The sequence below is a fragment of the Ictidomys tridecemlineatus genome, unplaced genomic scaffold (assembly GCF_052094955.1).
Source record: "Ictidomys tridecemlineatus isolate mIctTri1 unplaced genomic scaffold, mIctTri1.hap1 Scaffold_108, whole genome shotgun sequence".
Classification (NCBI taxonomy): domain Eukaryota; kingdom Metazoa; phylum Chordata; class Mammalia; order Rodentia; family Sciuridae; genus Ictidomys; species Ictidomys tridecemlineatus.
In genome coordinates this window covers 609,017-619,177 of record NW_027521026.1, presented here as the reverse complement: position 1 = coordinate 619,177, position 10,161 = coordinate 609,017, and the positions used below count along the sequence as shown (strand labels likewise).

At 45.0% G+C, this 10,161-nt stretch overlaps 1 pseudogene; it reads right to left on the bottom strand.

Annotated features, from left to right (window-relative positions):
* Positions 1-8,740: 8,740 nt before the first annotated feature.
* On the bottom strand, positions 8,741-9,938 carry LOC144372467 (transcription factor GATA-6 pseudogene; annotated as a pseudogene).
* Positions 9,939-10,161: the final 223 nt, after the last annotated feature.

Below are 10,161 nucleotides of genomic sequence, written 5' to 3'. Positions count from 1 at the left end.
TCTAAATTATTTTTTTCCTCTTAAGTTCAGCTGCTAAATAATGTCCTTTCTATGTAGTGAACAAATATATTTAAAGGGGGGAGATCAAAACTTGGGCTTTATGATTCTCTGATGAATAAGGAAAAGCTGTTTCCACTGCTTGGTAGGTTGGTTCTCCACTCTCTTCTTGCTTTGACTGATAATGTGAGTTTAAGCAATTAACTGAAGCCAGATCAGAATAAGCAAAATCAAGAGTCCCAGCAGAATGATTAGATCAAGGATGCCTGTCCCTTGGACATTTCCATGAGGACAGTGAAAAACTCTAGACTATTATAGACTTCAAGAACAGCTCTTTGGAGATTCTTTGAATAGGGTGCAAAGGGAAATTGCCTACTTATGTTGGAGTGTTGAGTGGACTTGCAGGGAAAGAACTGACAGGTAAACTCTAGTTTAGGTACATAATATGTTCCCAAACGATCTAAAATGACCTTCACATGCCCTCCAGGATGTAAAAATATCACTATATTCCTTCAGCCCTCAATCTTGCTCTGCTTTCCAAAGCTTGTCTGACACCAGCAGAAACCCCATGGTTATAATTCTCTCTGCCCTCAGGAACATTTACCAGTAAGGGGGAAAATAAGGCCAGAAAATTGTTGCTATGAGCGCTGTTTTGTGGAAGTTAAAATGCTAGAGCGAGAATCTGATTGCTTCATAGCTCCACCTCTCTCCCTCCCTCTCTGTCTCTCTCCTCCTCTCTCTCTGCCCAATCCACCCCCCTTCTCAGTTCTCTCTCTCCCCCAACCCCTACCTTTTCCTACTCTCCTCCCATCCCTCCACTGGACTCCCAGTTCTGCCCCCACACCAGGCCAGAGAGAGCCTTACAGGTTGTCAATGAAACATGGAATTATTTCCTTTGATGGCTTAGATAATAGTAGCAACCAAAGCAATGAGTGAGGTTGGCTGAGACCAATGCAGTCCTGCCCGGGACTGGAGAGCCAATCACAAGAGCAGAGGGCGGGGCGTCGGTACCAGCAGATAATTGCTAAGTGCATCCCTAGCACAGTTGGTCTGAGCTGCTGAAAGTTCTGGCTGCAGAGACAGGAACGCTTAATCCTCAGCTTGCTCCATCCCTAGAGCATCCTTCCACCACTTGGCAGGGCAGCAAGCCTCTAGGCAGCAGCCCCTCTGCTCCGCGGAAAAGGTACCTCTGTCTGCATGGGGTGGGGGGGGCGCTCCTGCATGTCGGTTCTCATTGGCTTGCAGTTTAGCAGAGGCGCAGGGATTGCAGAAAGAAAAGTTTAGGGGAGGAAATGTGACAAAGGTAGGAATCCACTGTCTTTTGTTGGGAGGAAAACAAGCTGACAATTTGGAAAACTTCTGCGCTGTCAAGAACTGGGCTTGTTTACTACTCTTAATTAGCTGCACTCAGATCTGTGGGAATCGGTCTGATCTTGGGCTAGGGAGCCTGCAGGATTCAGGTGTAGACTCCAGTTCGCTGGGTGAAGGAAGCTAGACCCCAGGATGTGCAGTTTTCTGACCCCCGCCCCCCACCACGGACGATTCTGTGACATATCATTGGAAGGATGGTTCTGATAAATGTGATTGGTTGGTTGGGTGTTCTGCCATAGGGTCTACCCCGTCTACATTACCTTGACCTGCCTTCCCCAAACTATTGTGACCTTCAAGTTCAGTCTTTTCTCAAACTTCTGTCTCCTTCTCACTTCTGCTCCTTGCCCACTCTGTCTCCATTCATTTTATTCCATGAGAAGATACATTTCCTGGGGTCTGGGGGCCTGTCCTGTTTGACCTGGTGAGCATCTGCGTGTCACACAACTTGGTGAGAAACCAACACAATCTTTGTCAGAGGAGGAGAATCGCTTCATTGATTAGCTCCGGGAAACTCTGACAGACTTTCCAGGTTTGGTGTGTCCCCCCAAAATGGGGATGGAGCTAAATTTTATCCCATGTGTGGCTTACACCCTTACCAGAGAAGTGTCCATCCTTGAGCATCCTGACAGCTCTGTGAGCTGAGGCTGATGGGAGGAACAAGTGGTTCAGGGCTGCCTCTTTATGGGTGCGTAGGTTGTTTAGGTACGCAGGTGCAGAAAGATGGTGCTGAAGTCACCATCCATACTGTTGCTAATAACTGCTCTTCAAGTAGAAAAGCTCACCATGGCAGGTAGTGGTTCAGTCCAGCATCATCTCTGAGCATTCTACATTGTAGAACCATAAGGGCCTCCCTTGCTCTGAGACCTACTTTGGGTCCTGTGGAAAACTCTTTTTCTCCAGCTTCTGCCAGTGGGAGATGTTAGGAAAGAGAACCTTTAGGAAGTGGTGTCCCTGTGAGGGAGAAGGTGATGCACTTGGGTTTGAACTTCTTTCCTGCGTTTGCTCACACAGCTCCTGTTTTCACAATGGTTTGAAAAAATAGCTGTCTGACTTTTTGTTGTGGGTCAGGATGCACTCAGCTTTCTCTTCTGCACATGCTGTCTGACAGTAAACAAAACCAACTTGCAGGCCTGCACAGTGTGATTCCTTTGTGTTCTGGGGACCTGGAGTGGAAACTAACATTTGGTCAAGGACTTCATCCTCTGTGGTCTTTCTAGGGCATGCGACCCCCAGGGAGCCCAGAAGAGGCAACACTAGCCCACGGTGGTCTTGATGGCAGACCCCTTGGTTTTCATGAAGACAGTAATAAATTAGAAAATGCTTTTGAGTTTGAGGGGTGTCTAGGACCAGGAAGCAGGAGCCGAACCAGTGATCCCTTCAAGTGATGCTGATCTGCTGGATTTCTACAGTGATAGAGAACATTAAAAGTAAGGCATTTAAAACAGCTCCTGAGCGGTGACTCATGCACTGAGGAAAAAGGCTGGGCTGGGGGGTGGGAGCAGAGGGAGCTTTGAAAAGTACAAGTGGGACACGCTGGCGCACTTGCTTTTTCTCCCTCTCCTCCTCCTCATTCCTTTTCCTTGTATTTCTCCATTTGGAACAGAGATCATTAAAATAACAACTTACGCTAAAGAAATACATATATATATATAGGAGCTGAAGAATAATTGACAAAACATAAAACACCATCATTGCCATTTCACCTTGGGTGGGTTGGGGTGTGAAAAACCAGGATCCTGTGTCTCTGCTGTGATCCAGTTTGGAGAATTTAATTGCTGGTGTCAGGCTGATTAACTCCTTGTGAAGCTGGGTGCCTGTCTGTGTATGAAGGGACCGACTGATGTTCAGGAAATTAACTTCTCATTTTATCAAACATGATAGCTTTAGCCAGGACCCTGTATATAAGCACCATTCAGAAATCTAGCATTTTTTTTCCTTTCCCCAACTAGCCCAACTGGGATTTCTCTCATTTGACCACTGTGGTGTAGGTAGAGAGGTTGCATCTCCTGCTTTTCCAAGCCCAGTGCAATTTACCTGGCAAGTAAATGTCTGATCCCTACTTTCCCGACCTTCTGTCTTCATCATCCTCTCTGTCATGTCTTTTTGTCCTACACACATTAATAAATAACCTCTTTGCCAACCTGATTTGCTCTTGTCATTTTGTGCCAATTTTGCTGTTAAAGAAAACTGTCCCCTGAATAAGATGGAAAACATATTGTAATTTTTATCAGAAAAGTGCCTTTTTGTCTTCTCTTTTAAAATCTAATTTTGTGGTTTTGGGGAAATCAAATAAGCACATTGATTGGGTTAGGTGTTTTGGTAAATGCTGTCACAATGTTTCCTTTTTCTTTTGTGGACGTCTGACTCCCCCACTGATCCTCAGGGAGGGTGTGTCTGGAGGTTTGAAGCAGTCTGGAACATCCCTGAAAGTTGATGAGATTGGAGCACAATGTGCTCCTATTTATTCAAAGTGGGCAAAAGGCTGTTTTGAAATCTAGGCTCTGCAATGTATTCAACACACTCTGTTATTGTCCCCCACATTCTTCACTTAGGAAAATTTTATGGGCAGTGTTTTAAGCAAATAGTTCATCTGACTCATGCTTCCGTATACTCACGTGCCCCTTCCTTCCTCTGCCCCTTCCTTTCACCTTGATGCAGGTATCTGAATAATCATATTCATTCTTACACCGCTTGTTCCTCCTTCCCTCTGGTTCTTCTTTCCTGTCATGTAAGGGCACCATCAGGTTGAGATTTGCTTTTAGGTGCCCTGCTCACCTTACTTGGGAAAAGAGTTCAGCAGAATACTTTAGGAATTGTGGAATATTCATAGGATCCAGCCTAGTGGGAGCAATGAGGTAATCTTTTCACCAAGTTCTGTTCTACTGCAGATCTTGCAAGAGTACCTGGGGCCTTGCAGGTGACCTGTGTGAGGCAGACAGGGCAGATATATCAAAGCCTGGGGAATTCCTACCAGCACAAGGCTCTGCTGCTCCACCCTCCTGAGGCCTATGTCCTCCCACAGCCCCACACCCAGCCCCGACTGACCTTGGAAACATTAGCAAGCAGCTCCACTGGTCTATCATTCTCCCAGGTTCTTTGTTCTCTGTTTTCTTGTCTATCAATAGTTGGAAAACATTAAATCCACTCATTCATACTAAGGTGTGAACAGTGAACAGTATTGCCAATTAGAGAAGTATTTGAAATCTTTTAAATTTTTAAATTTTTTACAATTTTGGGATGCTGGAGATTAAAACAAGGGCCCACTCATGCTGAGCAAGTGTTCTACCACTGAGCTACACCCCCAGTCCAGTATTTGTATTTTTCATGGAAATCAAAGATGTGCGTAGTAGAAATTCAGACATCTGCTAGTGGGACTGGGAAGATGGTTTGAGTAGACAGCACACTGGGAGACCGTGGCTCTTTGCTTTTCAATTAAAGGTAGTTACCCACATTGAGGACACACTGTGGCCACTCAGGGCTTTGTGGCAGTATTTGATGTCTCGTGCCTGGAGCCTGATCCCTGAGACTTGACCTTGGACACTGAATTTACTTACCCTTTTTGACCTTCAGTTTCCCTCTATGGATAAAGCCAGGGGCTTGGACTATGTTCTCATTGTACTCTGACCATCTCTCTCAATCTTGCTACAGAGCCCTATAGCTCTCTGGATGCCACAGCTTTAGAAAGATGTGGAGCTTGCAGAGCTACCTTCAGTGAGGGCCACAGTGACCGGCGATGCTTTCAGAGTTAGAATCCATGAAGACAGGTCGGAAGGAATGGTGTATGTTATGCCAGAAGAAAAACAGGCTGAGGGGTGATGTCATAACTGATTTTGGTTTAGGAGGGGATGTTAAATGGAGGATGGCGACCAGCTGTTCTCCATCTCCAGTAAGGATTGAACGAGAGAAAATAGACTGAAATTGCAGCAGGTATGAGGAAGAATTTTCCATCAGCAAGAGTTTTTAAAAAGGGAAGGTTGTGGAGCCTCTGTGATGATCTTTAGGAAGTGGATAAGCTAAAGGTTTTAGCTGGAGGAGGAGTTAAAGGGACATGAGGAGGCTGGGGCTGCACAGTCTAGGGATCTATGCCCTCTCCCAAAGAGGTTTTCTCCAAAACCTTGCCCTTGCTCTCGGCCTATTGAAGTTACTGAAAATCAAAGCCCCCCTGGGTGAGTAAGAAGGGAATACAGCCAACCTGTGCTTTTCCCACTCCCGGGCATGGAAACCCCTCAGTCTTGCTGCCATTGTGATGAGCAGATCCTGTCTATTGCTTGGGGAGGTCCCATCAAATCTAATCATTAATTTCCAGATGTGGCAAGTAAGGCCCAGAGAAGTAAGAGGCTTTGAAATTGCCACACAGTGATCTGGTGGCCAAACCAGGACCAGAATCAAGGTTCTCCATCTTCCAAGTCGGTGTTATTTGCTTCATAGCATCACTGCTGCCACTGCCCAGTAACAATACAGCAATCCCTGCCTTGCAGCCACCAACATCAACACCACCTGTGTGGTCTCCCCTAGGAAACCACTGCATGCTGCATGAGGATGTCACAGTCTTCAAGGGGCAAACCTATTCCTCAGTTCCTCACAGGTTTATGAGTGCCTCAAAGTCAGTGGACATTATTGCCAGGAAAATAATGACATCGATGCAGATAAATGAACTGTAGAAATTCATCTCTACTCTAACAGGATGACCCATAAAAGTATTTCACCTCGATGTGGAAGGGTCAAACTGAACCCAGAGAGCATGTCACAGGAGTTCTAGCCTGGACAGGGTGAACCTCAGTGCCTGCTCCTCCTTACTATTGCCTCAGTGTTCCTGGACTGCAGAATTTCTGCTTCTTGAGAGGAACTGCATTTCACGTCCCTTCATGCCCACCTTCATAAGTAATCACTGAGGATCTCCAGTGGATATCATTTCTTCATTCAGATATTACAATTTCATTCTTAGCCCCTTTGAGTGCTTTTTACTTTATTTCCAATGGATCTAAAAAACTGCCTTGTTCAAGTGTTGTATGAAAGAAGGAAATTGCCTTACTACACACAATGCATCCAATGTGAGCTTGAACCAATTTGCAGAGGAAGTTAAGAAGTGTGGAGTTACCCTAAGAGTAAGCACTGAGGACACTCTTCTTGTGGAGAAAAGAGGCACCAATATGCTTGATTGCACTGTTGAGGATGTTGTACCATCCTCCAGCCAGATCACTGTTGACCCATTAAGTTTGAACAATTAACTTCCATGAACCACATGGCTGTTTCATTACTGCTTGTTGCATTTGAACCTTGGGAGAGCTCCAGTGCTGGGTGCTTTAGCATTAATTGATGGTGGAGTGAAGTATGAAGATGCAGCACCATCCCTAAGACAAAGGCAGTGTGGGACTCTGAATAGCAAACAACTCTCATATTTGGAGAAGCATGAACTAAAAATACAGCCATGCTTCAAGGGCTCCAGTGAGCATAGGAACGACTGCTGCATTCAGTAAGTCATGGTGCTTTGGGAGTGTAACTTGGGATGGGACCTAACTGTTTTAAAATATTATCCAAAGTGTTGCTGTCCTGGATGTACCTATCTGACGGAGTTTGCAAAGGAGTATTGGAAAGCAGTTTCACCAGGCTAAAGATGGACAGAATTTCTCCCTGTATGTATTGGTGATGATCAACCTACTTAGATATAGGGCAAATAATTCTTACTGTTTGGCAATTAAATGTGTTATGCCTTGGGTATAAGTTTTCCCATAGCTCATGGGAGACAATGCAGTAATGCTCACAGTGAAGTAATTAGATTATGAGAGCTGTGTCCTAACAGGGCACTAATCCGGATGGCTTAATCATTTGAGATGACTAAGGTACTATGTGGTAACTGCTAGCAGGTGATGTGACTCAGGAAGTCAGAGGTCACTGGGGGCATGTCCTTAGTGGCTATATTTACTCCCTATGAGTTTGTGTTCTCTCTCTCTCTCTCTCTCTCTCTCTCTCTCTCTCTCTCTCTCTCTGCTTTCCTGCTGTCATGTACTAGAGAGCTTTCCTTTGATGTATCCTTCTGCCATGATCTTGTGCCTCTGCTCAGGCCCAGAGCAATGGCACCAACTGACCATGGACTGAATCTTCTGTAACTACGAAAATGACTTTTTCTGCTCTAAATTGTTTTTGTCAGGTATTTGAGTCACAGTAATAAAAAAGTGACTGCCAAGAAACTTACTCTTCATTTTTTTCCAGACAGAAAAAAATAATACTCATTTTATTTTAAAAACTCTCGTGAAATTGTTTTCCATATGACATCCCATTTAAAAATTTAATGTAAACCAACCTGTGGGTTACTCAAGATATACAGAATTGCACAATATGTTTACAGATTCTAGAAGATTTACAAGTATTATTCATTAGGTAGTAACGGTTTGCTGCAATTTTTCCAGAACATATTCCATAGTAAAAGAAAGGGCATATATTGGTGTTCTTCTATAAAAATTCCTAACAAATGGAAAATGGCAATTTTCCAGAGAGAAGATTTGTTCTTGAAATAGTTTTCTTAAACAATTGGGAATATAGAAAAGGTTGTAGATATAAAAGAATTATAACAATGTGTAAGTTAGCATTTTTCTTTTACATTATTGTAAGAACCATTAAGGTAAAAGGTTTATATTCATTATAAAACCACTCTTAAATCTTATGCAAATAATATAACATATGAAAAATATTTCTGCAATGAAAATTACCCTTTAAAAAATATGTTGTATACATGGAAGAAAAATATCTTGTTTGCTACCTGTGTTCAAATTCCAACTGATCAGTCAGGCAAGATGAACTTTGAGAAACACCAATCACAGTGTATGTTAGAGTATCTATGAAGTTTTGGAAACTGAGAAATATTTTTACAAAAGCTCCAGGAACTCACTCATTTTCTAAGATGTGTCCCAAGTGGCCTTCAATGATCTTCTCCCTGAATGCTTGTTAATCTGCTTATGGAACAGATATGCAGAAATTCTGGAATAACCAGAATCAATCAGAAGAAACACAAGACTTGAGGATATAGGATCTCTCTCCATCTTTCTTAGCAGGCAAGTCCCTGGTCCCAATCCCATTTTCTGCAAGGAGTGCAGGAGTCAACCCAGAGGCAGACTGACTGGAGGTGGCCCTGGGTGGATGGAGCTTGCCACGTTCCTGCTGCACTGACCCTTCTCCAGAGGAGCCTCATCTTCTTTTACTCTTCAGCAAGCCTCCTGGGGAAATACATCTCTTTCAGACTCAAAGGCACAGAAATCACACGTTGGAGCAATGTTCTGTTGGCATTGACCACTGTCGGGGCTACTAGACAAAATCAGACATAAGAGGTGCAAGGCCTTCTTCAGTGGTGTTCTCCCTGCCTCCTGGCAGCAGGGACTCAGGCCAGGGCCAGAGCATACCTGAAATCCTGTTGCTCTGAGGATGCGACACCAGCAAGCAAGGCCAGATTGATGTCTATGTAGAGCCCGCCCATATTGACTGGAATCCCTGAGCTTGCTGTTCTGGGTTGGTGCCCCTCCTGCACCAGCCATTACTGGGGCACCTGCACTTGAGGCTGTTGGATGCGTTGGAGAAGAAATATTTTTGCTGCAATCCTCTTAGAAGAGGTGGCAGTTGGAGTCACAGAAATGCATTTATTGTTATTAGCAGAGCAAGTCTTTGACTTATTTACTTATTTACTTTGTTTCCTGGTTTAAACTTCTTTTTTTCATATCAAGTCATCAAAGCACCCCATGAGTTTCAAGTAGAGTCCAAAAGCATTGCATACAGTTTCACCCTGAAGGTTTCTGCACCATAAGGTGGTTGTGGTGTGCCAGTTGGCACAGACAGTCTAAGCCTTCATGGTGAAGGCACATGCTTCTGGCTGATGAGGGGTCAGCTGAGGCCATTAATCTTGTTGAAAAGACTTTTAGTATGGATTAGCTACCACAAACTTTGCGCGGGCAATGGCCAGTGTCCTCCAGATGTCCACAGAAGCTACAATTCACACACTAGGGGCTCTCTGCCAGGTTCTCCAGCAGGTCTGCACTGGGTTACTCAGGAACTGGAATAGGGCTCCAGGAGCTAGGCAGGTATCAGTGGTGCACTCATGTAGAGTGAGTATGGACTCAGTATTGGTGGTGGTAATAGGTGGTGGTAATAGTGGTATGTCTGGTTCAGGAGCTATGCCATAGACACTGAGCTGTACTTGTGCTCCTGGCTGCTCATGGGCGCCAGGGTGCACCTGCCACTGCCTCTCGTGCTGCCAGAGCCCCTGTTTACCACCACAGTTTAGCCTCCAGGATTGTGCCATTGGCCATGGAAGGGCTTGGCCAGTAGGGGAAGAACCAAGGTGTGCACCTCAGCCTAGCCAGGGAAGTCAGGCTCTTTGGCCCAACCACTGGCTACATTGATTCTTCTGCCTTATGGGGGACTGTGGGATGAGACTTGGGGCCAATCAGGGTCCCCATTGAAGATAGGCCAGAAAGACAGCAGTGGGTGCTAGGTACATAGACCAGTTACTGGCCGTCTCTGCAGCTGCAGCTACTGTAGCTGTAAATGTAGGAAGAAGCCAGGTGCACCATTGAAAGCGGCATGTCCCTAACTGGAGAGGGCAACAAGGATCAGGAAAATGTCCTCAGGCTGTTAGGGTACAAACTAGCTCAGCTTGGCATCCCAACTAGACTGTCACAGCTTGCTGGTGGTCTTGTTCTGGTTGAGCTCAGTGAAGAGCAATAGGTTTTCTCAGCTGGACAAGGCACTCCCAGGGAAAAAGACGCTAGCACCAAAGGTCCATGGGGAGCCCAGAAGAAATGCAAG